Source organism: Rhipicephalus sanguineus, chromosome 8, assembly GCF_013339695.2.
Source record: "Rhipicephalus sanguineus isolate Rsan-2018 chromosome 8, BIME_Rsan_1.4, whole genome shotgun sequence".
Classification (NCBI taxonomy): Eukaryota; Metazoa; Arthropoda; class Arachnida; order Ixodida; family Ixodidae; genus Rhipicephalus; species Rhipicephalus sanguineus.
In genome coordinates this window covers 114,940,915-114,968,800 of record NC_051183.1, presented here as the reverse complement: position 1 = coordinate 114,968,800, position 27,886 = coordinate 114,940,915, and positions in this window count along the sequence as shown.

Sequence of the window (27,886 nt, the reverse complement as noted above, 5' to 3'; positions counted from 1 at the left end):
CGGCAGTAAACTGGCGACCACGGTCACTTATTATCACTCGAGGAGGCCCATGTCGAAGTATGATGGAGTGGAGTATAAACTCAGAAACCTGGGCTGCCGTGGCGGAGGATAAGGCTGCCGTCTCGCAGTACCGTGTCATGTAGTCAGCACACACAATTATCCACCTATTGCCTCTCGAAGAACGCGGAAACGGTCCGATCAAGTCTATGCCGACCTTTTCGAACGGAGTGCTGGGTGGATCTGCTGGCTGGAGGTAACCGACTGGAGCTGAGGTAGGTCGCTTGTGGCTCTGACATTGGGTACAACTAGCCACATAGGTGTCAACTGTTTTGCGCATTTGAGGCCAGTAGAATCGGTCTTTGGTGCGGCTTAGTGTTCGCATGGTCCCCAAGTGACCAGACGTCGGGTCATCGTGCGTAATACGCAGAACAGATGTCTGAAGAGACTCGGGAACCACCAGTAGAAAGCGAGCGCCCGTCGTTGATAAGTTCCTCTTGTAAAGAAGACCATCTCGGGTGCAAAATCGGCCTTCGCTTATGGAGCCTTGCGTTGGAGGAAAAAGAGCTTTCAAGCTGGGGTCTTTGCGCTGCTCAGCGGCGAAAGTCGAAGCATCCGGAAAGTCAGCTGACAGAGAAGCGATAAGATGGTCAAAGTTGTCGGCTTCACAATCTGTCGTCGGTAGTGGCATCCTAGAAAGGCAATCCGCATCAGCGTGTCGACGGCCACTTTTGTACGAAATAGTGAATTCGTATTCTTGTAGACGAAGGGCCCATCGAGCGAGGCGTCCGGATGGGTCACGAAGGTTGACCAACCAGCATAGAGAATGGTGATCTGTTACGATGGTAAACGGGCGACCGTAAATGTACGAGCGAAACCGCTGCACGGCAAATACGACTGCAAGGCATTCCTGCTCGGTTACAGTGTAGTTGCGTTCAGGCTTGCTTAAGGAACGGCTTGCATACGCTACGACATGTTCTTTGTTGCCATAGCGCTGAATAAGAACGGCGCCGATGCCGACGCCACTTGCGTCTGTGTGAATCTCTGTCGGAGACGAAGGGTCGAAGTGCCGAAGGATTGGTTGTGAAGTTAACAGAAACTTCAGCTGGCGAAAAGCGGTATCACAGTCAGGGGTCCACTGAAACGGAGTGTTCTTGCGTAGAAGATTCGTGAGGGGGTGACAGATATCCGAGAAGCCGGGTATGAACCGCCGGAAATATGAGCAGAGCCCGATGAAGCTACGAAGCTGTTTCAGAGATTTAGGAGGTTCGAATGATGCAACGGCTTCTGTCTTCTGTGGGTCAGGTCTAATGCCATCTTTATCGACGAGATGTCCTAGCACTAAAGTTTGACGCTCAGCAAAATGGCACTTCTTTGAATTCAACACAAGCCCAGCCTTTTCAATACAGTCGAGCACAATATCCAGACGAGTATTATGCTCCTGAAATGTGCGTCCAAAAATTACTACATCATCAAGGTAGCACATACAAATCTGCCATTTCAAACCCCGCAGAATAGTGTCCATGAATCTTTCGAATGTCGCCGGCGCATTACACAATCCGAACGGCATCACGTTGAATTCTACAGCCCGTCTGGGGTAACGAATGCCGTTTTTTCCTTGTCAGCTGCGTGCATTGGAATTTGCCAATAACCGGACCTTAAATCAACAGAGGAAAAATAGGAAGCAGAATTTAAACAGTCTATGGCGTCATCAATACGCGGCAGCGGATAGACATCTTTTTTGGTAACGGAATTCAGTCGGCGATAGTCTACGCAGAATCTCCACGTACCATCTTTCTTCTTCACAAGAATGACTGGTGCGGCCCAGGGACGCGCCGATTCTTGAATTACTCCCTTCGTTAGCATCTCTTGCATTTGCTCGTTGATAATCTCGCGCTCTGATGGTGCCACTCTGTAAGGTTTCTGCCGTATGGGATGCGCGGACGCGGTGTTGATTCGATGACGTATTCGAGACGATGGAATTGAGGGCATTTGGCTGCGTTTTGAGAAGTCGAACACTTTAGAGTGCTTGGAGAGAACGTTAAGGAGGGTGTGACGTTCGCTTTGGCTAAGTGACTTGCTGATCATTTGTAGCAGTTTTAAATCATCTGGCCGTTGAGAAGCTACATGTCCGTTCTCGCCTGCAGCATCGAGAAGAGCCACCAGCGTCGTAGTTGATTCGGGGTTGAATGCAGCAAGTTTCATGCCACCAGGCAACACTGCAGGCTCCATTGAATTGTTGATTGCCCACACACTTGTGCGTCCGTTAACTACAGACACCACGCAATGGGGGACTAAAATGTTCTTTTTCACACAGGCCCAAGAGGCGAGGTCGTTACTAGAACAAGTCACTGGAACACGCATGGCAGAGAATGCAGGAACGACCGTGTCCTCGGAGACAAAAAAGCTGCAATCATCACGCGGTGAATTCTCCAAGAGCGCAGCTGGAAAACTACCGTGCACGGAAAGGTGCCGACTTCTGCAGTCAACGGTTGCCCCACACTCCCGCAAGAAATCGATTCCCAAAATAACGTCATGCGTGGATCGCGTAATAACAGCAAATTCTGTGGGAAACACTTTGCCGCACAATGACACATCCACAGTACAAACTCCCACAGGACACAACGCGTCACCACTCACACCACGTAATGTCACTCCACGACTCAAACAAAACATCACCTTAGGCCCAAGAAGGTTCTTGAAATTAGCACTCATTACACAAATAGTCGCACCCGTATCCACAAGTGCCATGGTAGGGACCCCATCAACAAGTACGTGAACTTTGTTCTTGAGCATAAACAATGACGGAGGTATGTCTGTCGATAGTGCCTGGTATCCTGCGGCCTCACCCCCATTGGCCGCACCTGCTAGTTTTCCGGCGGCGGTGATTGCGTACGACGCCGCGGCGATGGGGATCGTGGAGCACGTGGAGCTGGTGGCGGAGTCAAGCTTCGATCAGAGGCCGGCGACGGGTAGCGTAAACTGGCAGATGTGCGTGGTGGCCGTGGCGTAGAGAACGTGTGGTCAAAAGGCTGGGTGTCCATGGGCAAGGGCTCTCGCTGGTATGAAGGGCGGTAGTTGCAGAAACGTGAGACGTGACCCGGAACACACATCGGTAGCACACCGGAAGAGGTCGAGACACACGCGGCTGCTCAGAGTAGCCAGCCCTATGAGAAGGCGTAGGATGGGAATATCGCTCTTCACGGGCACCATAGCCAGCCGAAATTCGCTGAGGGAAACGAGGTGAGCACAAACGTCGTTCGTCATTCGAGGGTGGTCGATACGAGAACCCAGATCGCCGTGTGCCTCTGTATTCGTCGGAATCTGCCGAATTAACTGATGGTTGCCATGGAGCCAGAGTAGCCGGGGTTCGTGCGCGTTCTGCGTCTCTTGCATAGCTGTCCTGGAAGTCGCTGGGGTCATGAGAGATTCGCTGACACCGAAACAGTTCTTCTCTCACAATCTGCCGTATTGTCGATGCCAGGTCATTGGGCGTCATTGTGTCGACACTAGCCACCGTCGGGACGTTAGAGAGACGGCCAAATTTTGGCGCTATCCGTCGCATCTTTAGCGTTTAAAATGTGCGACAATGCTGCATCACGTCGGACACGGAGGTAAGGCTCTCTTTTCCGATCAGGAAATTGTACACATCTTCCGCTATCCCCTTCAGAACGTGTCCAACCTTATCTTCTTCAGACATCCTGGCGTCCACTATGTTACACAGCTTCAAAATTTCTTCAATGTACGTGGTACACGTCTCACCTGGAAGCTGTGCCCTCTGAGCCAATGTCTGCTCCGCCCGCTTCTTCTTCGCGTTGGAATCACCGAAACACTTCTGTACTTCCTCAACAAAACGATCCCAAGATGTGAACATGTCTTCGTGGTTCTAATACCACATGAGGGCTGTGTTAGTCAGTGAAAATACAACATGACTGAGCTGCTCTGACGAATCCCAGCCGTTGCTTCTGCTCACCCTCTTGTATTTCTTCAGCCACTCGTCCACGTCTTCTCCAGAGGTCCCGCCAAAGTTCGGCGGAACTCGATAGTAAGGCAAGGAACCTATCGCTGTCGCCCTCGAAGCACCAGCAGCTCTGGTCGTGAGACATCTCGATCGGCGATGGTGGGAGTCCGGCAAGACGGCGGCCGCGGCGAAGTCCAGGTAGTAGTGCTTCCGTCGTGGGGTTCGTCGTACCCCGCACCTTCCACCAATCTGTTACATGCACAAGAGATGTTTAAGGGGAATTTAATGAACACCGAGGCACAAAAGACTGCGGTGATCGGAGGAGTAGTGTCGTCGTCGTCTTCCTCTTCTCCAGCTGCTCTCGATTCCCTCTGGCAGTGACACTTCGTAACAATATCTTTCTCAAGTAAAAATCGCGTTCAGCCATTGCTTCTGACGTGCTTTTAGAAACAGCCGCATTAATCTCATTATTGTTGCACGTGAAATACGATAAAAATGCGGCCCCAGTGTGCTTTTTATGTAGAGACACAATGCAAGACGCGATGCATTGAAAATTCTACGTGCGAATTTCTCAAACGGCATGCCCATAGTAGACATGATGGGGCGAACGCACACAATTGTTGGAGGCCGAGCTGTGCTTTGAAGGGAGAATTTGCATTTTCTTCGTCTTCTTCAACCTCTACCTCCCCATCCCCCCAACCCCTCGTTCAGCGTCATTGTCGCGAAACGCGCTTGAGCAGGCAGGGTAGGGTAGCCGTCGTGACGCAGGGATGATGTTTGTTGCGAAAGCAGGTTTTTTCGCTCCGGCCAGGAGGATTCTTCAAGTGTTGGTGTGCGGAAATGTGTGGCGGAAAGTCAAAATCGTGCGCGAAACGGATACGCGGCGGGATTCCGGCACTCTTTTCGGCGTAGATCGCCGCAGCGGGCAACCAGTCGCCCCGTCCTTCCATATGCGAGTCGCTCGCCTCATATAAGGCCACGTCTTGACTGGTGTTACGTATCATCAGATTTTCGTTCTCTTCTTATCACGCATTTGCTACCATTGTTTTTTGTGTGTTATGTTACTGTGGTGTGTTTGCATTTTTTGTTGGCTCGTGTTTTTAAAGATCCAACGCGCAGACGTGAGTGGTTTTCATGCACGATTCCTTTCCGTTACAATCTTACCTTGAGATTAGAAGTGCGTGCGTGCGTGTCTAACTTGTTTAGATGTAGAGTTCATGGGACTTGTGGTATCGCTCGCAATGTTTTTCAGGTCGCGTGCTGTAGCTTATTCATGTTTCTGGCGCGTAAGTTATCACTGAGAAAATTGTAATTTCCGCTTAAAGGTAAACGGTAATTTAATTGTCACTCATGTGTTGAGAATGCCTAACATTTGCAAACGACCCCAACCTTATTTTTGGTGAAATTGATAAATATTGGAGGAGAGGGGGGGGGGGGGGCGTCTCGTTTGCTAATTGTTAGCCCACGCGTATACATACTCTACTAGTCTGGTTGCCACTTTTATACTCGCTTTTTCGCTGAGCCGCCTAACATTATCTTTGTTTTCTTCGGGTCCGTCTTTATTCTTACATTAACGCTCCTTTCGTGTACATCTCCAGAATTTTTTCTTGATTAGTTACCTTCCTCGCTGAAAAGCGCAATATCGTCCGCAAAACACAAGTAGATAAGATTATCTCCGTTAATCCTTATTTATGTTTTTTTTCGCGTTCTAAGTCCTTTAAATATTTATATTGAATGAGCCGTGAACTTCGTTGAAGAGATTGTAACTCTTCGCCTCACTCTATTCTCTATCAGAATTTTTCTATTTTACTTGAGGAATAATACGGTGGCTGTGGTATGGTTCTAGATGTTGCCTATGGTAGCTACAGATGTGTTTAAGTATTCCTTTATGGCATATTTATTGCGGAACTGCTGGCGTGTGTTCAATATTGGAATAAATGTTTGTTTATCACATTGCACATGTGTTGCTCCCTCATTACCCAGACGCATGCGCAGTTGGTGCAGCAGGTCTTTCATCATTTTAGTTCTGTTTGAGACAACACTGCCTTTCCTACTCGTCCTTGCACGTTTCTACACAATTCTTGGTCTCAATGGCACGCTAAGACCCTAGTGAAGCAGTCGTTGTAATGAAGAAGTACTTTTTATACCACGCCAATGGCAGTCGAGAAATGACGTTGGGCCGCGAATAGGCTATTTTAGCACTGCTGACTTGCAGTACAGTAACTACAGTAATACCAAACTACCATGGTCGGCACGCAGCCGTGCTACTTTAAAACATGTGTATCAGCCTTTCTGAACAAGTTACTGCACGCATCGAGCAACTACCGCCGGTGTCCCCATGTAAACTAGCTACGTGCAGACAACGACAGTAGAGTACTACCGTACTTAACGCACGGTAAACCACGACGGATAAAACAACATAATAACGGGCGGCACAAACGGTCACGCTGGCGCCTACCCGACATCGGTGGGGCCCACACCACGCCAACACCATCTAGCTTATATAAGGCCGATGAAGGTTTGCTATCATAGGCTGTATAATGGCAGGTCCGTCTCGGACCGACGCTGGCTAGCCCGCATCGGTCCAGCGCCGGCTAGCCGACATCGGGCCGATGTGGGTGAAAGTAGCACGAGCGCGTTTTGCCGACGTAGGGCCAATAGTGCTGCCGTCATTTGCCGACGCTGGGCCGAGATCGGTCCAATGCCGGCGTGCTGCCTGGGTACTTGTTCCAACAGAATATCTTGTGCCTAATAGAATGTATGGTAAATTTTCGGCATTTGCTGAAAGTTCTTAACAAGTCGCGTTACCTAAAAGAGTTCAATAAAAAAAAACAGCACATACCATTGACATTTTCCACTTACCTTGATGTAGGCCCAGTTAAGTTGAAATTGCAGTATCGCGCAAACCCAGTTCCAGAACGTGATTGCGGGCCAGAACTGTGGATCGATGTGAATGAACGAATAGCCGCTCTGCAACACCAGGAATTCACTGAAACGCACTTCACCGCTGCTGCGAAACCATAGCTCTGTTTCGGGGGCCTCACTCAAAGCCAGGCAGTCCTTGATGAAACCTGCTGTTATGTCACTGCATTGGTGATCATCATGAGAAGTACGCTACATGTAAACATTTATTTACTTCATACATAGAATTTGGAACGTAGCACTCAGTCAAAGTGGCAAAGGTTGCAGCAGATTCAACGCACCTTTATAAATCTCCACAGTGCCAAGACCCTTCGCATATTTTTCTCTCACCCAACACTGAATTGTGCTTAATGCGGAACAAGACTTGATTGACTAACACTCTGGGATAATGTACACAATGTATGATGTGAGCTGGAAGCCGGAAGTAAGCGTAATATCGCAAGTGCGTCACCGGAATTCACTTGCGTGCCACACTAGCAACAAGCTAAAGTTAGAAAGCTCCACAAAAAAAGTGCGCTTTACAATAGCGATGATGAAATTATGTCAGGGCAACAGAAACATATAAACTAAAACGCAGCATTCAGACTGGCAAAAATTGCAGCAGATCCAATGCACGTTTATATATTCTGGACACAGCGGAGCCAATTCGCATCTATTTCTCTCACAGAACGCCGAGATGAGCTTAATTTGTCGTATCCTTCTGTAAAACTTGATTGACCAACACTCCGTGACAATATCCACACTGCCTCAAATCATTTCTGGCCGTAGTAGTCTCAGAGGCCGTAGTTGTGTCCCGCTTCAGCTTCACCGGAAGTGGAAAGTGGCAGTGATGTAAGAGACAGGTAGTTGAATACAGGGGAGGTTTTAGAGATGGAAGCGCGAAACCGGAAGTAAGCGTACGATCGCAAGTGCGTCTCTAGAACGCGCTAGCGTATCACACTAGCAACATGATAAATTGAGAAAGGTTCACAAGGAAAGCCGTGCTTTACAATTTAGACGATAGAATTCTGCCAGGGCAGGAATGGTAGAGGCACAGTGCCACCATGGTGTACTGTTTTTGCGACCGACTTGCAAGTTTAGGTCCACTTCGTTTTATCTTTGGTTGCTTTCCTATTGGTTACTACGCGTTGAATGCTGCAAGTTCCTGCGTTTCGTATCTTCTCATGAGGAGGAAACCTCAGCAACGACTACCCTAAACCTTTGAAGCCGTCCCTACTATGCCCGGATCTCACCCGTTCGGCCATATCAATAGCTTTTGGAAGTAGTACGTACCGCAGTATGCACATCGACATTGATTAGCTCCTTGAACACTTCCTGTTACATATAAAAAGGGTTCTAGAAAACTTCCAAACATAACGAAACTGTAGCACATGGCTGCACAATTGGCAGTAAGCGCGTAAAAAATACACCTGTTGATGGCCGAGTCGTTTCGTAGCGGAGGGGAGCACATATTGAAAGCTATCTGAAATGCCTGAGGTACAGGTCCATGCGGATCGGTGATACGATCCAAGTAAATATTTCAAGCATGAAAAGGAATCAGCTAGCGCAGGACGGAGCAAATTGGATATCATTGGGAAATGCCTCAGTTTTGCACTGCACAGAAACATACGCTGATAAAACTTGGGGAAGGGCGAATCGTGTAGGGAAGGGCATTTCAGCCCTAGCAACGTGAAACCTATGGAGGGGCGACGGCATGCAGTGTGCGTCGGTGTTTCCCAAAGCGAAATCACTGCTAACGTGTAATGAGAGACCGAAGAGAGATTAGACACAGAGACCCGCAGTCGACCTTCAGTTAACGCGCACGCTGAGAATCTTTATTGTTCAACTACGCACGAGAAAAATCTCCCACCAGTACTACATAGCAGTACAAGATGCAATGCCTATATATATGCGGAGGCCGGTGAACGGTTTTGCAGCACAAGCAACTCGACTCAAGAAACTTGTTGAGAGACGGTGCCTGCGTCGGCACTGTCTCCCGCGGGCGAGGGTGAGTTCTCGTTCTTTGCGAGCTGGTAGATAAAACGCAGAAAGAGCGTATTCATAATGAACCTGCGCCGTTCGCTCTCTCTCGCCACATGGCGAGTGCTGAGGCGGGGGCGCCTTCTCTTGCGCTCAAGCAAATGAACCGTCCTTACAGCAGATGGCGATGGACGATGCACGCCGGCACGACAAGACCCCAATGTGCTTCATCCCTAATAAAAAACTGCTTCTGCCATTTGTTAATAGGTCCCCCGTAAAGTATACATCTCGAGTTATAGCTGATTACCTTCTCAATGGCGCGTCTAATAATTAGATGGCATGATTTCCGGCGCACCTCAAAAAGCGTGTCGTGAACCCTTGCAGGTCCTGCGTGGTCCCGCTTTGCCTCAACATATGTGGCCGGTCTCGCAACATCTGTTCGCTACCGGATGTTATGTTCCATTGTAAAGGGGACACGCTGAGAGGCATATACATATAGCAATCTAAGCTAACTGCTTAGGCGTGAGGGTAGCTCACTGTTTTCTCAGCCATGCTGAGACTGCCCTAAAGGGGAAGCAGAAAAATGCTTACCTCAGTACAATATCCTGAATATAGCGCATGTATGTCTTACAAGTTTATAACAAGCAAAACATCTATACACTGCGTCTCTCGAAGGTACTGCTTTGACCCACCTGCATTGTCAGAATCAAGATTTTAAGATTTTAACGTTCACATTTAAAGTGGTGCATAGGCAACGAAGTATTTATTTATGATTTTCGAAATCCAGGTAGTAAGTTACGCCCGCGCAGCCTCCAGGGGCGGATGCATTGGAAGCTTTCTGCAACTCACGTACTTTTCACGTGACAGCTGTGAAGAGCTCGTTTTGCAGAAATACCGGTGTAGGCGTCGGCGTCTCTGGTTGTGAGCGAAAAATTGGCGTCGTCCGTGTGTGAAAATTCGACGTAGATGCAATTAAGAAATAATAAAAAACTTTGCTATCAGCGCGACCGATGATGAGAACCTGAGAACCCTTGCTCCGTGGCGCGACTCGTTTTGCAGTGCCTCCTAGATCGGCCAACCTTTGACTCAGCGACAGCGTCATGTGGGATGTCATAATGACCTCACAAAAGTTTTGCGATCTGTGATGCTATGGTGACGTCGGTGGCACCGTCGTCACCTGATGATATTTTGCATCACTTGTGTTGAGGCCGCCGAACATCAATTTTCGAGCTTGATGCGACATCTTAGACATTCGCCTTAACAAATGAACGCTGAGATATTGCTGACCCTGATCGCTAAGCTTGAATCCCCTTGATGATAGATCCCAACGTGCCACCCGCACAAACACAACGAGCACAAAGCGATAAATACAACCCAAGCTCTTCTCTTAAGCATGCTTCTGCGCTCACTTACTGTGATTCAATGACTCCTGCTTGAACGGCATGTACTAAGTCGAGCACCACGTTCGTCAATCCGACCTTGCTATTGTAGGCTGCGCAGAGCCTAAGCTTCGCTGCTCTAGAAAGAAAAATAAGTGTATTAAAGATTGTCAGGAAGCAAAGCAAACCGAACATTTAGTGCAAGCATTGCATATTACTACGCTTTCAGAGTTAGGCTGAAACTTAACGGCAGAAATTGTACTAATCTTCGGTGCCTCAGCCTTAGAATATTGCCACAGGAATGTCTTTGATGCGGTCTATACTTTCATTCAAGGTATGAAACGTGCACCATTTTAATTCTGAGTCCAACAAATATTTGTTCAGTAATTAAAAAAAGCGTTGAAATCTAGCAAATGTATTCGAAATTAGTCTGATCACGTTAACATGGCAGTCTGGTCCACCAGCGTAATCGCACTGTCATTACAACATTTATTTCATGCGGTATATACTATTCCATTTTCGTTTTATTTATTTTTTTCATCATTTTTCACGTTTCAAATTATCTTCTATATTTTAAACAACAAATTATTGGCCAATCCCCCAGAGCGAGTATGTACCATGGTGTAGAAGGAAAAACAAACAAACAAACACGCATATTTGATCTGACATTATGCCATTTTGTTGATTGTAGTTTCATTCAATAAAAGACAGAGTTGGCGTTCAATAAAGGCACGCCTTCACCGAGCGATATGGCTAAGTTATACAGCAGAGAAAACACAGACGTCTTCTTTTAAACCTTTCTGCAATATTCTTTAAAAAAACCTAACTCTCACAGCAGCGCCAAGAATATGAGATAATGTTAATTATAGGGCACACTAAATAATTTTCTTTCCACATCCCCTAGTGCACTTACAGGAAAATTCGTGCAAATCGTCATATAGTAACGGGCCTCCTGTTGATAAGAACTGAACAGTAAACCACATGCTTTGCCACGCGGCTCCATATTTCAGCGTGTAATCAAATAATAAGTAAGGGAAGAGGAGTAGCCGGAGCCATGTATAGGCACCAAGCTCTCCTTAAGCACATTTAATAAAAAAGAATTCAAGGGCTGCACGTGGAAAAGATTGTGTCGACGCATTGGGTCTGCTGCAAATCGATGATGTATGTAATGCCTCTGGTCAAAGATTCTTGTTTTACGATAAAAAGACAATGCGAAGGCACACCAAAGAGATTACTAAATTACGGTCTCTTTAAGACGAAAAAATAGAATGTGCACCAATGGCGGTACCACCACTTTGTCTTTGTAGTTATTTAGTTTCGTATGAACTCCCGTGTGACCTCTCAGACGGCATGTCGACCGCTCGCTCATCAACAAATATGCTGGCATATCGACGCCTATGAATATACGAGAGTTACGAAATTATGTAAGAGCCGCACCCGATTCCTTCTTGATTAGTTGTAGACCAATTGTGAGTAGTGGGATTCGGCCAATTTTTGTGGCGCATGCGTTTTTTTTTTTGCCCACGGACTAATTCTTCATTTTCTTTGGACCGGTGGTGATTAGTGTGCCTTGCCCAATCTCTCTGACACATACGTGCCAGGAGAGTTCGCATACATAGACGAGGCAAGCTAAAGTTTGCGCTCGCGACGCCAGCGCCGAATGCTCCCCTGGCAGACCCACGGAGCTCGTGAAGGTCGCGTCTGCGCAGGCGTGCACCTGTGTGCTCTACGGCGCGAGCGCACGCGCCCGTTGTTTTCGCAATGGCGAGCGCGACCGCACCAACCAGGAAAGCGGGCACGCAGTACAGCTGTGTTGTTGATTGCCACAACAGCCACGAAAACACGAAAGGTCGAAGGCCAACCGTGAAGTTCTACATATTTCCGGGGAAGGGGTTCGAGAAGGACAGACGGCAAGCATGGGTAACTGCAGTGCGCCGAGTCATGTAAGCCGCATAATTCCGCATTCCCACGGCATGTCGCGACCGCTCGGAGAAACGCAATAAGCCTGTTTTTAGCGTGTGGTCGCTTTGTTTAGTCGTGTCGCATAGTTGAATTTACAGTGGCACCCGCCGTGTTAGTTAAATGCATGCGTTGTTGCCGCTAAGCTTGACGACGCGAGCTCGATTCGCGGCCACGACGGCCCCATTTGTAAAGACGAAATGCAAGAACACCATTGTTACCGCGTATTTCGATTTTTTTTTCACGTTAAAGAATCCCCTCTAACTCGACGTCGTAGACGATCTTCTCGGACACCTGCGACACGCACTTGGCATTCACTGTGACATCACCGTCAGTAATTTGTTCAACGTCGTACATATGTGGAAGCAGACGCTCCCCTTTCTTGAGACCCCGCCGCCACGAAAAATGCTGTCGGCGTCGGCAGTCTTCTCGAATCCACATTGCAATCTTTGCATCGCTGTTCCGCAAGCAGGCGACCTGCCGCCGTCGAAAACTGGTCGCCCTGAGCACGCGCAGCGAAGGAAAGCGCGGGCGCATCAACGTAAAGAAAGCGGAGACTGCGCCACGACGCGACCGCGCTGCGCGTCATTTTCATATTGGGGACTCTGTTAGCAGGCGCCGTAGCGCCCCCTGGCACAGGTTCTCTCGTCTACAGGACGGACAAATTTTGGTTGCGCTTAGTCGTATAAACCATCACTGTAATAGTCGCTGCGATTTTACGTGTCAAAAGTGGAATATCCCCTTCAGGCGCAACGTCCACATATGTGGACGCAACTTCTTTTTGCCAGTTTTTTGGACTAGCCGGAAAGAAAGGGCAAGATAAATTGCGCATAGCATCAATTGAACCTTCTGCATGGTCAACGTGCCTTGACGTAACCTCAATGTGCTAAGTATGACCATAACCGATCACTTTGGTGAAGGCACTAGGATGTTAGACGGGTTGCTCGACGTGCCGCATTCCAGGACCAACGTCATAAGTATTATTTTTCTCCGCACGAAATGAACGCAACCAAAAACAAATTGCGCATGCATTTTAAGCCAACAATTTCCTTATTCTTGTATAAAAATGGAACATGACTGACTGCTGAGTAATTAAATATTCTATTATCTTCTAATTAAGATTAATTAGCAGAACTCGCAAACAACAGCATATTACTTTATTTTCTTTCTTGGAATGTAATACTGAGTGCCTTAGAATTACGTTGTGCGAATTTGAGACATTTGCAGACAGTGCATCATAATTGGCGCCTGAAGGGGATATGATTCTGATTCTCGCCGTATTGGGGGTGCACAGAATTAACTTAAACCACCTGGTGTTCTTTAATGTGCACGTGTTTTGCTATCGACACCCACTTTAGCGCCCATCTCAGCAAACCGACACCATATCCGTGGGCTACCACGGGGGGGGGGGGAAGGAATATTCACTAGAGTGACATACATAGTAACATACTAGTCCAACTTGCATTACTTATCTTATGGGTTAATATGATATCACTGATTTATTTTCCGAAGAACTGTGACATTCTTTTTTGATGTTTGGTGTGAGTGCAAATGATATAGTCTCCTTCGGACTCATTGGTAGTAATTCATGGTGAGGTTCTTTGCACACTGCTTAAGAACAAAAGACTGTCTCTGTTTATTCCAGCCCTTAGTCTTAAGAGGAGCACACATAATCTTACAGTGAGAATTATCAATGGAGGCTCATTTACTCTAGATATCGACAAGCGTTGGCTCTCGAGTAAATGAATGTACTCCATGTCCCAAGTAATCAGCCAATCAATGCCTTGCTTCAATATGACGCCCCTGACACTCAATATTCTTGCGATAGCAATTATATGGACAGTCTCGACGGGTTTTTGCTGTCGCTGTTGCAGTGGCCGTCACCGTCATCTCCTTCCAGTAGGAAGTCCAAATGGATAAAATCCCTCCGCGCATTGTATGTTCTACCGCGGGTAAAACGCTCGAGCGGGGCCGACGAACGTGGCTGAAGCAGAGATCAAACGAGCCGGCCCGTTTCCGTCGCTCGAAGGGTGCATGCGATAACATCACCACGCTCGGGAGGCCTGCCGTCGAAGCAGACAGGAAGCGCCCAGCTCGTCTTTAACGACCATTAGAAAGAACGCGTGGTGGAGGGAAGGGGTGGGGGTTATCGCGCAAGCAGCCACTTTGAACTTTGAATGTACGGCCGCGGTAGCGATGGCTGGCGCGCGCGCTACCTCGAAAGCCATCACAGCGGGCGGCTCGTATACCCCTCTACGTGCTGCGCTCTCAAGGCGAAGTGACGATACGGCGAGCATCTTTCCCTGGAGCGGCCGTATTTCCTTACACCAGCGTTTTGTAGTTACGCGAGATCGGGTACGAAACTGTTAGCTGCCAGCCGCACTTCGTGTAACACTACAATTTGTTGCTATCGCATTCATTGCTTCGCCCTCGTGGTGAAACTGTGACTTTTTTATCTGATAATATTCCGTTTCACAGAATATTCATCATTCGGTATAGTCGCATGGACATGCATAATCAATGAGCTTGGAATTGCGTGCCTACTGTTAAGTGTTGCTCGATTTTCACTACGGATGTTCGCCTTCCTCTTCGGTGCTAAGACACGCAATGATATTGGCACGACCGGATTAACTAGAATAGGTTTATTTTGCCGCAAAAATCACGTGACAACGCTGCACACGTATATCCTTATAAGGAAAACGGATGAATATATATTGAAGGAATTATTGATCAAGAATTGCCTTTGGAGTATCGACTCATTCCACTTTAAAATTAGTGAAATGCAATGATCCTAAAGAAGGCGTCGCGTGCCTTCTGCGCAGTCAGCAGCGCTGTACAACAAGAGGGCCATCAATATCTTGCAGGGACGTTCCATAAAACTCTTATCAAGGAGTCCCCGGGACATTTTGTGGACCTGCTTGGAGCGTGATATTAGTTGTTAACTGAAGGAATTGTTAACTGGAATCGTTAACTGATGCTGGGGCGTGTACTTGCCTGTTTTGTGCCAAAAGAAAAAGAAAATTTACTCCTAACCTTACTTGCCAGGCTATAGCTCACGGTAATAACCTAACAACTGGGAAACTTGGGGACGCGGGCTTGATTACCGGCTACAAAGCCGACTTTTAGTAGGGGATGAAATACAAGAATGCCTGTGCACCAAGATTAAGGAGCACGCTAAGGAAACTAAGGTGATTATAGAAATTAGGGGCCTCCCATAGCATCAAGCCTCATATTCCTATTACGTTTCTCACAGGTGCGAAGCAGAATACAGGGTGCTCCAGCTAGCTCTTGCCCAATTTTAGAATTATACCGGCGCAGTTTTTGTCGACACTGCCGCATGCATGTTGCTGACTATTGATTATTGTAAGTCCCTCTCTGCTTTGTGTTCTTCTGAATTGCTTAATTGGGCATTACTAATCATTGCTATCTCCAAAAGTAGTGGTTCCCAAGTGGGGGTCTGCAGACCCCAGGGGGTCGGCGAAGCCTTTTCTGGGCGTGCGCGAAACGGATCCTCAAAGAAAAAAAATTGCAGGGGCTTAACTCGGCTATGCCAGGATATACGTAGCGTTAGCAAAGGTTCAGCTGATTATTCTGAGCTTTCCAGAATTGTCTAGGATTAGCTTGATTGTCATGCTTACTGTTGCTCCAATGACACACAAACGGTATACGTATTATGTGGCACATGCATATTTATTTTGGCTCAACGTCAGGTTGCTTCTTCATTCTTCATACGCTGACCCGCTAATTGCCAGGCAATTACTTCGGGATCCAATGACATAAGCTTCTCGGCTCTCCTGCGCCGTTGAGCAGCATTTGCGCTCTCCTTCTCCATGGCGTTAACCACCTGGAAACGCCAGTCAGAGGCGCTATCAAGCGCCACAAGCGCATTGTCAAACGGCGACTGCACAGCAAAGGCGAATAGCTGCGCGCGCCATGGCTACGACGTCACCCCTCTCGAATGCGCAGAGCAGCAGCGGCGATTCGCGCACGCCGGCCCCAGTCTGTCTGCCCGGCTACGACGTCACTCGTCCCGCTCTCCGCCACCAGCAGCGGCGAGTTGCGCGCGGCGGTGGCGGAGCGCGCGTGAGATTCCGGCTCCGCACTGCTCCTCGCGCATGCGCAGCACGGCTCATGAGGAACCACCCGAAATCGGCTGCGGCTAGGCAAGTGTAGCTAACGCTACAAAACGCCTTTTTTGAAGGCAGACTATGTCCATTGAATGCAGCCCTTCGGAGTTCTGGTATGCGTCCCCGCATACCAGTTTTGCTTTGCGGTGGAGCTGACCTATGTTTTTCCTTCTCTATGAGATGGTCATAACGCTTTTGTTGCAGTTTACTACGGCATATAGTTTTTCAAGGCTTGCATGTTGTAAGATCAAGCATAGCTAGAAACAGGTTCAGACTGCAGAACTTATTGACGAGCTGTTGAGATCGAATCAGCGGGGCACTTATTTTACGATTCCTTGAAACAGAGAAACAAAGGGCACCTACTTCAGGCTTCGTGTTGTGTCAATATATGACCCCCCCTCCCCCTCTATTTTGTTCTCTCACTGCAAGGGGTCCCTCATCCCTTGAACCAGTCCACAAGGGGTCTCCGAAACATTCATGGCTGAGAACCACTGCGCTAAAGCAAAGAAGCCGGGCCAAAAATTCCACCTAGAAAGTTGTAAGTTCGTTTGCAAATGTCCGATTAGAGTGCTTCTAATTTTCTATCTGTTATTTATCAGTTTTTTCTTCTTGTAGATGCCCGTAAATACAGAAAAGAACCGCGTGACATGACCGCCTGCACGCTGTAAGTACGCACCGTAATTACAGTTTCGGTACTCCACTTATTACTACAGTGAAACCTCGGTGATACGATCACCGCTGATACGAATTTTGGGGTGATACAAATTTTTCGTTAATCCTGACCAAGGCCCATTGGCCTGCAATTTAATGAAGTACGGTTGTGGCGAACCGATTTTCACCCAGCGACGTTTGATACGAACGTACGCTACCGCCCAGGTACGAAGAGCTGCTGTCCGCTCTGTCGCGGAAGACGCGCCAAGCACGTGCGAGCGCGGGAACGCAAGCGTGGGCAGCGCGCCGCACCGCCAAATCGTGAGAATCACGGTGTAAGAAAAACACTTTTCTTACGGTCAGAATAAACCTTCAGGGAAGCGTCATGGCCCCCGAGATTGCGTGCGCGAATCTTTGAGGCTCTTATGTGCCTCAGTGTGCCTTCGCGTTTAGATTACAGAGACATTAGCGTCATGCTGTTCTTTCTAGCACGTCGACGCGGGCTGCTGTCGTTGTACTGTGTTTACGCGTGCCTGCCTCGTGCATCAGACATCCTATGAAAGGTGGACGAGGACCGAAAGAAGGCGAGGACGGTCTTGGCGTAGGAGTCAGGCCTCACAACGTCAACATGCGCGACCGTTGAGGTCGCACTTGTGCGGGCACGGCCGTAGATCTCCCAAAAAACATCCCCAACACCTCCGCAATAAAAAAATCATAACACAGGACCGTGGTTTTGTAATTTTGTGGCCTTGATCGCGTCAAAGCGCTTCTTTTGTTACTTTTGCTGCAGTACTTTGGTGTCATGCAAAAGAGCATACTAAAATTTGGAAGGGGCTACTGCTGTCGCGGGTCATGACGCACCTGGCTCATTAAATACGTGCGTACGGGCCGTATATTTACGAGTGCTGGTATGATTGCCGACATCTAACAACTTAACTGACAATCATTCAAGGTTCTTCCTGACGTTGCTGCAGCCCTGAAAAACAATAAATGAAAATGTACGCCAGCTTTCTTTTGTCGCATGCTAATTTTCCATGCTTTCTGGTCATAAGAATTACGGATGATACGTATACTTTTGGTGGTCTCTTGAGATTCGTATAAACGTATTTTCACTGTATACCAACACCAATTTCTTATGCTATATGTTATAGCCGAAGCTGATGGATACTCTTCTCTTAAAAACTTTAGTTTGACAATAAGCCACCCATATCGCGTAACCTACCATTCACACCATGATGGACCTAAGCCAGTCAGAAAGTGCGTGCACGTTCAATACAACAGGGCAATATTTGACAGATGTGAATGAACAGAAACGAACAAACCACCTTCTGATATATTCATTCAACTATACTCAATTTCTTTTTACCACGAAGGTTAGAGAGATCGAGGGCAGCTCCCAAGTGAATTCTGCGGAAGTGCAATGCACACCCTGTCCCTGTGAATCTCTTTGCGCGGCATTTTTTCGCGCCCGCACCTCGGGATCGGCTCGCTACCGACGTTTCGCTTGTGTTTCGCTGGATATCACCTTCGGATGTCCCTTACATTGCTGCCGTTTGGCTGCAGTACCCTGCTTACCTAAAGTCGGGTTGAGCAATCGACGTAGTCGTTCTTCCTTTGCACGCTTAGCGCTGAAGGCGGGATCCGCTCTTCGTCGGTACTACAGTTCTCGGGCAAATGCGCGATTTCCTTGTCGGCGAGCCTCCTCAGCGTCGTCCAAGGCGGGAGAGGCCCTCCTCCAGCCGGTGCCTTCCTTTTGGCTGCTGCGTGCGAGCGTTCTTACCGGCGAGACCCTCAGAAACTGTCTGATGACGAGATGGTGGCGCCCTATTTCGGCCAGCGGCGAAGCTCGGCGGCTGTTTTTGCTCGAAACTGTGTGACCATGCCGCCGTTCGCCTTCCTTCTATAAGTGCATTGCTTCGAAAATTAACAACCCCCCAAACAGCAAGCTATACCCCACATGACCTTCTGAAGATAGCAAATTTCTCAAACAGCCTTACCTGCTTTCGTCATCGGTGCCGATCTCGGTCTGTGCTATATTCGGTCGCATGTACTTGGGAAGCAGGTCAAGATTACCTATTGCGATGACCCTCAAGTCAATTTTTTGGAATATGTTCCTGCAAGCCAGAATGCGTGGAGAAAGTATAAGCCGACGAAAGCATGGCTTTGCTACAATCGTCGCAATGGCTGCCGACCCCTGCTCTAGCGTATGTATTGAGTCGGAGAACTAACTGAGCTAACTTTTGCGCTCGTTTAGTTTTAATTTTGTGTAATAATAAGGGAAATATTAGGCTTCGTACCTGAATTCTTTATTTGAAGTCATTGTAGATGCGTATTAATTGTGGGAAGCGCGATTTGCTTAAGAATCTCGTAACCTACCCACTGGAGTGATATTAGGTTACGACAGGTATGGCTAAGTCATGCCGGCTCCAGAGAATACGTTGCTATGCGCAGTTAGAGCGTACAGTTCATGATTTTATGTCCTGCACGGGAAAATCATGAGTTCTTAGAAGATTATCTTTGTGTAAAAGATGATTTTCGCTTGAGTACCATACTTATCCTTTGTACTCTTAGTTTCCGTAGTCATACATGCTATGTGCTTCAGGTGTGTCGAAGTCACCTCAGCTAGCGGACCGCAGTCACAAAATTTAGAAGCTAGGAGCACCAGGTACGGGAGGTGGTGGTTTGTACAAAATGACACCTAACGTTGTCATATGAAATTGAAGAATGAACTTTCCCACATTTCGTCTGTGGGCCATTACTGAAGGCAATGTGGCGTCAGGACCCATACAACTTACAGATACCAATGTCCAGAATGACTAAAATCTGGATCCCGAAGAGATATATAAGGTTTTAGATGCGAAGCATCTTATGGCGGGCTTCAAACCGGTGGTGGTGTGCGGCGTGACCACCCTTTCTGTACATGCGCAAACCCTCTCCTCTGAAACGCGGGCTCGACATGCCCAAACGCTGCTTCGCATCGCCTGATGGTCCCCTTTAGCGGGAGATGGTGTGATTTTTTTCTTTTGCCGTAATGTTTCAACCCATGGCGAGCGCTTGGGGTGCCGAAAACAATGCATAAGAAGGGTAGTGTCGGTCTAGCTCATGAACATACTAATTAAAAATATTTTGGTGAAAAGGTAGTCATATGTGCAGGCCGGGCTGTGTTTTGAGACCCCTGTCGTAAAGTAACAATACAAACTGGCGAGGTGCGCTGACGAAGAAAGCAGCTTGACCTTCAGAGAAAAGCAGGCTTGCTAGCCAAACACACTTGGCATATGAAAGCAAGGAACTTCTAGGTCACTCTTGCTTCATTGAAATCTTCACCATAATATCACCAATAAGTGAATGCTCACAGGCAGTGCAGAGTTTTGGCGAAGAATTTCCCCATCTCATCAAAGGCAGTAGCGAGGTCCGTGGTACAACGGCTCAAGTTACGAGTGCTGACGATGAAGAAGGTGACCTCGGGAACACCGAGAGCTGCCATATAGGGCCACATCTGTCCAAAAAGAAGTACATGAGCTTCGACAGTAAATGCGAGACATGCCTGAGACAATGTTATGAAACATTGTGCTGAATGTGAAACAGGAAAATCAGCATCCTATAAATTGTAGAAGGAGGAGTTCTACCATGGCGCATAGCGCAGCACATAACTTCCTCTGCGCAGCTCTAAGATCTAAATGTTAATAGCGATGAGTGCACGTAATCGCGATCAGCTTTAGTCTGGCAAGCTTCTCCTACCACTCGATGGTACTGGAATGCCATAAATGGTAATCGCAATTTACCTATAAAAATAACGCGTATGCCGAGGGTCTTACTACGTTGTGGGATGCCAATATTTTGAATAAAATGGTATTTTAAAAACCTTTGTGAGACACTTCTTAATACACTTGGTCTTTTAAAAAACAACATTCCTAACACCTCTCCGAATGATTAGATGCGATGGAATGTTCATTGAAATAGCAATATAGGGACACTTTGTTTAGAAGCACTGGCGTCTACGCCCATGTCGGAGTGCTGGTTGATATGAACCCCAAGTGCGATCACATCTAATCGCGCTGCCTGCGCGGCGTGCCGTTAGTCAGTAGTAAAGCTTGAAGAAATCATGTTGCCATTGCGCTGAGCATATTATTGCATGAGGGAAGGGCATTGTGCAGATGCAGCGAGACGATGCGCGTTTTCTGTCCCCAACTGTAGGCATTGTGCATTTCAATTACGAAGCAGGGGTAGTTGTTTTTATATTCTCTCTCCAAGTGGTCTGATACAACAGCGTGTCGGAGTAACCGAAATGACCGGCTTGATTTGAATAGCACAAGTTTATGCATTTCCGAAAAGGAATTTCTGTTTTCAACATGAGTCAGTAACAAATACTGCTAATAATATTATCTTAGCAGGCGCTGTTAAATACATTAAGTACTAGGAACATATCACATTCCAACTCAAACATTACTAAATTTGGAATGCATCTAAACGACCGTGGTGTTTAAACACACGCACGCACGCACGCACGCACGCACGCACGCACGCACGCACACACACACACACACACACACACACACACACATATATATATATATATATATATATATAGTGGGTATAACACAAAGGAGGCGTTGTCAACAGTGATATAAATATTTTGTATCCCAACAGTTTCGGGAGGGGACCTCCCTTCCTCAGGGTATGAGTGAAAATATATATATATGTATATATATATATATATATATATATATATATATATATTGCGCCGTTTGACGGCGAAGGAATTGCCGACCAAAAAAGCTCGCTCCTCTTTACCCACGGCAGTTCCGTCGCACGAGGTATTGTCAATGTCACTGCTGGACTCCGGACTTGCGACTGACCAATTTCAGTACTGAGCGCCGGCACCTCCCAAAACGCACGGCCGTCGCCTACTTTGACCATATCGTGGATGCCGAAGGCTGTTTGTCGGTACTCGACGAAACGCCAATGCTTGATCCAGCACCGGTTCTGGACGTTAGCACTACTTTGCCAAATGGCGAGTGACGGAGGCTCCTTGAGCTACTAGCGGAATTCCAAGACTGCTTTTCGTCCACATCAAGAGTTGGTAGCACGCCTCTTACCAAGCATCAGATAATTACCGAAGACACTGCGAGACCTATTCACCTGAACCCTTATCGCGTGGCTCCAAAGAAAAGCGAAGCGATACAACAAGTAGACAAAATGCTTGAAGGACTTGCTTCTGGGCTAGTTGGTGCGTAAAATGCTTGAAGATGACGTCATTCAGCCATCAAAGAGCGCCTGGGCATCGCCTGTGGTCCTAGTCAAGAAAAAGGACGGCAGCACTCGCTTTTCTGTGGACTACAGGAAGCTAAATCAGATGACCAAGAAAGATGTGTATCCGCTTCCCTGTATAGATTACTCTATGGACAGACTTCGACATGCTCGTTACTGTTCTTCAATGGACCTGGGGACTGAATATTGGCAAATCGAGGTAGACCCGAGAGACCGCGAGAAAACCGCTTTCGTGAGGCTTGATGGCCTATTGAATTCAAAGTCTTGCCCTTCGATTTGTGCTCGGCGCTTGCTACCTCTTAAAGGCTCAAGGGCACCGTGCTTTCTGGGTTCAAGTGTAAAACCTGATTAGTCTATCTTGACGATGTCATAGTGTTTTCCGCATCATTGAACAAACACCTTGAAAGACTTGCAGTGTTTTTACGAGCCATACGGTCCGCGGGTCTAATGTTGAAGCCAGAGAAATGACACTTTTGCTTTCAAGAACTGCAATTTTTTGGTCATGTCCCGAGTCACGCAGGCGTTCGTCCAGATCCTGAAAAAATTTGAGCCGTAGCACAGTTCCCCGTGCGAAACCTTGCCGTCCGATAAGAAGGCTGTCAGGCGCTTTCTGGGCCTCTGTGCCTATTCATCACGGATTTCGCACGCATTGCGTCACCGTTAACTCGCCTCACGAGAGAAGACGTTGCCTTTGAGTGGAAAGTCGAACAGGAAGCTGCTTTTAATGATCTGCGCAAGCGTCTAAAAACGCCTCCAGTGCTTGCCCACTTTGACGAGGGAGCCCCTATGACGTTTCAGACTGATGCCAGCAATGTCCGATTGGGAGCTGTGCTTGTGCAATGGCAGGAGGATTCGGAAAGAGTAATCGCCTATGCCAGCAGAACACTAACATGCATAGAGGCTAATTACTTCGCGACTGAGAAATGCCTCGCCTTGGTGTGGGCGGTTACGAAACTACACCCGTATTTGTATGGCCGCCCCTCCAAAGTTATTAGCGAACATCATTCTTTGTGCTGGTTGGCAAATCTTAAAGATCCTACCGGGTGGTTAGCGCGTTGGAGTCAGCGGCTCGAGGAAGTCGATATGACCGTCGTGCACAAGTCGGGGAAGTGACATATGGACGCTGACTGTCTCTCCCGGTCACCGATTGAGTCGGCTGCTCTACCAGATGCGGAGGAAACAACATTCCTTGGTGTTCTCGACACGTCCGCCATTGCGCAGCAGCAACTAGACGGAAGGTAATTAATTACCTAGACGGAAGATGTCAGAAAGCACCTAGGTTTTCGCAAGAGTATTGTCATCGTTTCGTTTACGAGACGGAGTACTCTACAAAAGAAACTTTTCGCCGACTCGATCCACCTATTTGCTCGTCATCCCGGCAGCACTTCACACTGAGGTACTTCAAGCATGGCATAACGAGGTGACTTCTGGCCACTTAGGCTACACGCAAATGTTGGCCAGTGTACGGCAAAGGTGCTACTGGCCACGACTCACCACATCCGCGAAGCACCACGTTCGTACTTGCCTCGACCGCCAGCGACGCAAGTCACCCCCGACTAAGCCAGCTGGCCTCCTGTAGCCCGTTCCGGTCCCACGAACACCGTTTGACCAAATTGGAGTGGATATTTTGAGTCCACTTCCTACTTCAAGTACAGGAAACCGCTCGGTTATCGTCGCGACCGACTATCTCACCCGTTATGCCGAAACAAAGGCTATTCAGAGAGGCACAGCAGCGGAGGTTGCACAATTTTTCATCGAGAATGTTGTACTGAGGCATGGCGCACCAACTGTCGTGATCACAGACAGACGAACCGCATTTACGGCAACTCCTTTGGATCACGTCTTGATGCTGAGTGGAACCATTCCTGTAAGACAACCGCCTACCAACCGCAAACGAACGGTTTAACAGAGCATCAAAACAAAACAATTGAAGACATGCTTTCAATGTACGTAGGTGTTGAACATTAAAATTGGGACGAAATCTTGCCTTATATCACGTTTGCGTGCAACACGGCCAAGCAAGAAAGGACTCGCATGAGTCCGTTCAGCCTCGTTAACGGACGGGAGGTACGGAATATATTGGACGCGATGCTACCGCACGCATGTGGTGACACTGACACGGACGCCGATGTGTTTACCCAACGCGCGGAAGAAGCTAGGCAACTTGCCCGCTTGCGGATCCGCCAGCAACAAGACTACGACGCTTGCCGCTACAGTGCTCACCGCAGAACAGTTGTTTACCAAGCCGAGGACAGAGTATGGGTTTGGACGCCCATACGGAAACGAGGACTATCCGAAAAGCTGTTGAGGCGATACTTCGGACCATACCGAGTATCGACGCCTGAGTGATGACACTTACGAAGTCGTCCCCGACAGCCCCTATTGTACGAGGCGTTGCCAGCATCGTCCTGAACTTGTTCATGTAATGCGAATGAAGCCATATGTAAACGAGTGACTGTGTGAGACCTTTGTTTAAAAAGAAACTGCATTTCTGATTTAGCATCGGGGCGATGATCTTTCAGGGAGAGGCAAATGATGCGTGTATACATGTGGACGACGACGACGATTGGGGGCTTTAACGGACACCATCTAGTGGGGCTGTGGATATTTGAAGACGAAGAAGACGTTTCTCATTGTCAGCTGATTTCCAACACGCTGTTTCGCTGCCGAAAGGTGTTCTTGTCTTTTCCTCGCGTTGCATCGCGACAATATATCACTGGGCTGAAACGATCAACAGATATTTTTTTCTGCAATACGCATCCCCGGTGTCAACAAACCAAAATATTTACTCTTTGGCTTTCGAAATGAACCCGTACAAATGTGACGGATGGGCTTTTATTTGAGTGACTCTCACAACAAGAAGAATAGAGGCTGATATCGTATTTCTGTCCGCCAAACTTCGGTATGGAAGGTTTTGAAGCGGCTTCGCTTGCTTGTCAAACGAATGCATGCATGGCACTTGGTGCAGCCTACGCAGCTTCTTGATAATCCTGACAGCTCGCAGCATATTAGACTTTAACAGCGGAACTGTTTAGCCCAGCCGTGATCTGCCCGACGCGAACATAAAATTATGGCTCCAGTCCACGCTGTGAAAGCGGTTGAACAGCAGAACTTTAAACAACACCCAGAACGGTTACCCATTGCGATGTCGCTTCAATGGTCTTCCGAATTAAAATCGTACAAGAGTAAGATTGGCGTCTGACCTTCACCGGGAGTGATGACCAAGAAGTACGTCTGACTTTGTAGAGCGGTCATGCGTGTTTTATCGTACACAACCGTTTGACTCGACGTGTTCACAGCCGTGACCCATTGCGTTGGGTTATCCAGATCATCGACGTCCATCAGTCTGTCGACCTCGTCTTCGTCTATTTTGCTTTCGTCCGGGAGACTTCGAAAGTCTGTGGGTTGAAGCGAATGTTGTTGAACTTGTGGAGTGGGCTATGGAGAAGAACGTCTGTTAAATTTAGAATAGGCACTCTTGAAATGGTTGATAGCATTGTGCCTTCGTCGCTTACGCTTAGACTCGGTCGGACTGTAGATGCGCGCGGGCGTTCCTTCTCACGGAGTTCGCTACTGCTCTGGACACAATGGGAGGGTTTATTCACGGCGCAGTGGCTAGGGCGCCCTGATGCGCGTTTTGGCACCACATCGAGGCACACTAGCAGCGGCAGGGTCACAGCGATATCACAGGGTTGCGGCGGGAAGTGGAAATAGCTGAACGTTGCGACAGTGCTGCTGTTAAAGCTGGAACACGTGCGGCGTTTGACCAATGTCCGTTCGACGAACCTTCGTCCGACGGCGAACGTTCGGCACACGGTGCACAGTGAAGATCCTGCGAGGAAAGCATGCGCTCGTGTTACCTCGATCAAGCGGTTTTGGTGCTTGTTAACTGGCTTTCTTTATTGAAAGTAACACTGACCTGCGTGCTGTATGCTGTAGGCCATGGGGTTTCTGCCCATGCCCTCTTCTGCCTTTGGAGGGTATATATAGGTATACCGCTTTACTCTAAACACTCCGCGCCGCGATGGCGTAACCGTGCTTTGCCTACCAACTGGTTGCACAGCTGTGTGCATGCTTTGCTAGCCCATATAATGCTCCGCCACCAGCCCACCTGCCTGGACACTGCGCGCTACCACTTGGTTGCTTGAGACATGACAGCCCGGTCACCTGCCCATGCTGTCCTTCGTTTTGTGTGAAGCCGGCACGTGGTGGCAGCACGCGGCGCCAGACGTGGATATGGGGAGACCGAATAAGATAAGCAGTGTTTGTGAGATAGCTGCTTAATGGGAATCGCGGCGTGCTTCCAAGCGACACTGCTGGACTCGACTCGCTTAAACTAGTACACGATGTTGTACAGACGAAACGGCAAGAGGCGACTGTACTGGACCAGACTGGAACTTGGCATCACTTGGCGTCACATCGTGTAACTTGGCATCACCTCATAAGGCCAGGACCAGCTACAAACCGGCCGGTTTGTAGCTCGTCGTTGTAGCTGGCGAGGTCGTTGTAGCTGGCCAGGACCAGCTACAAACCGGCCGTTGTAGCTGGCCGCCGTTTGCAGCGCAAGCTACAAACGGCGGCCCGTTGATCCTGGTGTGTTGCGCCCATGTCGAAATAAAGTCGCTGAAAAATAACTAAAGTAGCGTCATTAGTGTCAGTGTACCTCCTCTCTCTGGCGCTTTGTTGATTCCAAATTAAGTCAATTGAGGCACGAAGCTCGCGGAACATGGCTCTAGGCCGAAAACAGCGGTAATTCTTTCGCCAGAGCTCTCGAGGGCCCGGCGGTTCTAAGCGGCACAGTGGGAAAGATCGGCGACATAAAGAATGCGAGAAAATAAAGATAAATACGATAATTTAATCTATACAGAGGCGATTGGTGTATTTTCGTGGTGTCCCACAGTGTCTAAATGTACGGTACGCAATGAATGAGTAAACGCAAGGGCTCGCTTATGATGGCAGCGCCAATACAAACTCGGCGGCGCTTCGAACTCAACAGTTTTCCAGCGCGCCGCACTAACTCCCAAGGACGCCGTGCAAGCGCCATCTCGTTTGTCCGCTTCCGAGGGTTCTTTGCTTGATTGGTGCGTGGTGTATGTTTGACCACGCTTGAGGCTGTTTGCGTGGTGGTTCTGCATGCTTCGCTATTCCGAGCTGCTGTGGCAGTGGTAGCAATAGCAAGTACAACAGCAGAAATATGTTTTCACTACAGCGATAACAATCCGCAGGTTCCATGTGGACGTCGTAGAAGAGCTGCTTCAGATGCTAGGCGAAGAGGCAAAGGCGAAGACAACGAGTTCACGCTATTTAATCTTTTTCGGGGACGTTATATTTAAACGCAATAGTGGGCCCCCTGACATCTTGTTTATGTGGGTTGAGCTCCAACATATGTGGGGTGGACTGAAAAGCCGAAGTTTATTTCTTTGTGTAATCATACGATTGCGTGGGCAGATCAGGAAAGATATCAGGCTCAAATATCGGGCTCAGATCAGGCTCAAAACGTTTTTTTATCAGCAGTACAATAACAAGTGGCACAACTCTTACACAGTCCTGATGACGTACTGGAACACATTGTAATGACAAACACGTCAACGGAAATATCGTTGTAAGCTGTGAAATATGAGGCTTCTTACCACAGTGAGCTTCTGAAACATCATAAAGTACGC